We start from the raw sequence: 4,036 nt of genomic DNA, 5'->3' as shown, positions 1-4,036 counted from the left end.
AGAGACATGGCTTCAAACCAGGGAAACAATGGTCTAAATTGCGGCGGTAAGGCCTTCATGCATTTTGTGTCAATGAGTATTTTAAAACATAATATTGTGCAAGTTGTGAAGTGGCTAAATCTGCATATTTACCCAAATAGGTGAGGAGAATGACATGGAAGAGACTGCTGGCCCCAGTCAACCCGCCAAAGCTGCAAAAAAAAAAAGGCAGCCACATTTCACAAGCAAGGAGATGGAGGTTTTGATCCAGAAGTGCGTTGACATCCTGCCCCAGGCAGCCAGGAATATGAGCCAAAGCCAGAAGTGGAGAATGTGGGAGGAGGTCGCCGTTGCTGTCAATAGGGTGGGTGATTATGTCCGTCTAGCCCGGGATGTCAAACGGCGGTAAGTAAACACTTTCCCATCCTATAAACAAACCCCATTGTAAAAAAAAGGATAATGGTTCCAAATTCATTCCACAGATGGGCAGACTTCAAATATCGTCTAAAACAAAAACTTGCCGACAGGGCTAGGCATGCAAGGGGGACAGGTGGGGGTCCCACCCCTGTGTCATTGGAGTTGACAGACTTAGAAGAGATGGCACAGGGGTGTGTGCAGGCTGTGGAGGTGTTTGGCGTGTCCAACATGGATACGGACATGCCAGACTTTGCGGCTCCTCATGTTGGCCAAGGTAAGTCTTGTGATGTCACCAACTCAGAAATGCTATTGTGCCAATATGTAGATTCTAATGTGAGTCTTTTCTCCAATTTCCTAACAGAGACAGAGGCGGATGAGTCTGCTCCAGAGGGGAGCCTTGGCCGCAGAATTTCTGCTGACTCTGCAGGGGAGGAACCAGTACATCCGGCTGAGGACCCTGCAGAAGCCAGTCCAGGGCGTGCCCCCTCGCAGGCAGTGGGCCTCCTCACAGAACTCAATCGGATTGCCATACGGAGATTCTGCAGAGGATGGACGCCAGTCTGATACGGGTGGCTGAGGCCCTGGAGCAAAATGCTGCGGCCAACGTGACCATTGCTCAGGCCCTGGCGGAAAATACCAGGGCCAACATCCGCATCGCCGATGCCCTGGAGCAGCTCGTTCGCCAGCACATGCCGGAACATCCAGATCCTCTACCTCTGGCACAACATCAGGCAATCCTCCAAATGTGCCTAGCCCTGTGCCTAGTCCAGAGGCCACAACATCTGCCTCTGGACAGGCCAGCCCGATGGCATCCCGGACCCGGTCTGGCGCCCACCCTCACCCAGCCAAACGGGCGAGAAAACGGTGACAGCAATGGCGACTTTTCCCACTTTCCTTCTGTGCTTGGCTCATATTCCTTTCTGGTCAAAACTTCCCTCTCCTTTCTTGTGAAATGTTTTTAAATTTTGTATTTACGATTATGTTAGTAGTTATGTTTTGTTTTTTTTTTTATCAAATATCTTGGCCACAAAAAAAGGCAATACAATATTATGCCAATTTGTTTGTGTGTAAACAATAAATTTTAAAAAAAACACTGACATTGTATTGTGACATTATTGTACAAATGGGTTACATTTAATCCTGGCCTTAAACGCAAAAACTGACCCTCTTTTGTTAAAAAAAAGGCCTCTTTAAGGAACGTTTAAAAAAACACATAGCGATGCAAATTCCACAGTAAACCAAAAAAAAGGGGAGCTAATTAAAAGATGATGACATTATTTTTACAATAGGCCATAACCACCAAATTGTGGCCAAAATAAAAGCCCAAAAATGTACGCTAATTGATTATGTAATCATGACATTAGCAGCTCTGATTTCCACCTGCGTACGCTTTTGTGCTATCCCAATAAACTGCTTTCCAAACACATACCAAGCCGGATTTCAATCCAACACTAATTACTTTACTGACCAGCCACGATTAATCGCAGCACCATCGTGGAGTCCCGGGACGGAGGAGAAGGCCATCGCCAATGTGGTCGAGTAATCCTGACCCTAAGCTGTGCGAGCATTTTGAAGGGAAAGCGGATGTTTCAGTGACGTATGAGACGGTCCGAACACATTTGACGTTCGCATCTGCTAATGTATGTACGCCCCAAAAACGCTTCGCCACGCCTGCGTTTTGTCATCTCCACCCCCGTCAACACCCAAAAACGCCCTGTTCTGTCAATCACATTTGACATGTCACTTCCTGTACGCTATTTTAGGAACGAGAGAAAAAAAGCTTGCAATCTGCCGTACGCACATGCGCGGTGTAACACCGACGCATGCGCGGTTAGTCAACATCGGAACGCAACGAGCGTACTGTTGTTAACGTGCGGCTCTGAATGAGGGCCAAAGTTCCTATCCGGATCAGACACGGAATTTTGCCGGCGCCGACTCGGGATATTCCCGAGTCAGCACCGCTCACACCGGAGTCGGGTCTGCATAGACCCGGCTTTTGCGGAGTGAAAGTGGTCGCTTATAGATGACGTCATCTCCAAGCACCACTGAAGCCGGACCAATCGGCCGGCTAGCAGCGCACTCCAGGTCATCGTGACCCGGAGTGCGCTGTTCCCATAGCAGGGTTTCACGGGCTAGACCTGTGTTAAACCCTGCTAGTTACCTGGGTTGGATTGCCGGGTCACTCGACCCAGCGATCCAACTCTCTCCCCTTTTACACCAGGGAGCTGCCCGGGTTAACCCTTCAAAAACCCGGGTTTTAGCTCCGGTGTAAAAGAGGTATAAATGTAAAGCACTTTGAGTCCTTTAGGAGAAAAGCGCTATATAAATAAAATTATTATTATTAATTATTATTACTGTGATTGTTGGTCCTGTATATGTTGGAATTATGACATACAATACTCTTTGTATGATGAATATTAAAGCTAGTTAAGTGATAATTATGTCCTCTTCTTGGATTGGCCACACTCGCTCTAACATCAAGCATTTGGAAACTCCCCTCTAGAAATCCTGCGTCTGCCCAGTGCCCCTGGAGCTTTCTTTCCTTTTACTTAACAGTTATAACATGCTAACACGGAAATAAAAGGCATGTAATGTTTTTATTTTGACACTAGATGGCGCTCAATGATTATCAAATATTTTTTATTTCTACGTGAGGACCAACATCTGCTAAGCAAAGTGTAGCAAATCTATAAGATCGTTGTACTGTACCGCAGTAAGACATGCTGCTGCTATAGTCAAAAATACATTCACTAATAAGAATAAATCAATATAAAAGTCAATACAGTACATGGAAATTTGACTTCGGGGCCCATTTATTAATGATGGCATCCAGTACCGCAAATGATCGCATTGCAAAATGTGATCATACTGGCTGAATGTACTATCCGGCACATGCAGGGAGACGGGCTCTGAAAGGAGCCCGTCCCTGCGATGTGGCCGGAGTGCATGCGGGACTGCTGCGCATGCGCAGTCCCGCGGACTGCACATGAGCGGCGCCCATTGCCGGCGGAGGGATCTGGGGGATCCCTCCGCCGGCTGAAATGCGGTAAGTCCCCATAGACTACAGCAGCTAACGCTATCTTCAGATAGCGTTAGCTGCTGGGGCCAATATCGGGAATGCTTCGCATTCCCAATATTGGTACATTTGGCAGCATCACATCCCCCATAGAAACCTATGGGGGAGGCGGCTGCCGGCGGCAATGGAGGGATCGCAGCAGGTATCGGAGATATCTGCTGCTGTCCCTCTTTCATACATTCGGGGGATACTTAATATTTGAGGTAAACCCCCGAAAACAGGTGTTTTCGGGGAATTTACCTCAAATTAACTTTGATAAATGGGCCCTATCTGGTATGTCACTTTAGATAGCTATTTTAGTAGCAACGTTGAATGTATACTTGTGTAGCTGTAAAAGATGTGTACCTCTAAGCAGGGATAAGACGCCTGCAGTATAACATATATAATGTATCTCTAATTTATCTACTTTGCTAGTGCAATAAAAGATAAATCAAGTGATTGTTTAGCTGAAATAATAGTAATAAAAAAAATCGGCTCCACTCAGCTTTTCACACAATGGCCTATGACTAATGTTACCATTTTACAGGTATTATTTGCATTCATTTGCATAACTGAAACGTTCGT

The sequence above is a fragment of the Taudactylus pleione genome, unplaced genomic scaffold, assembly GCF_031769625.1.
Source record: "Taudactylus pleione unplaced genomic scaffold, aTauple2 ptg000077l, whole genome shotgun sequence".
In the NCBI taxonomy this organism is placed as follows: Eukaryota; Metazoa; Chordata; class Amphibia; order Anura; family Myobatrachidae; genus Taudactylus; species Taudactylus pleione.
Note: the sequence above shows the minus strand (reverse complement) of the source record.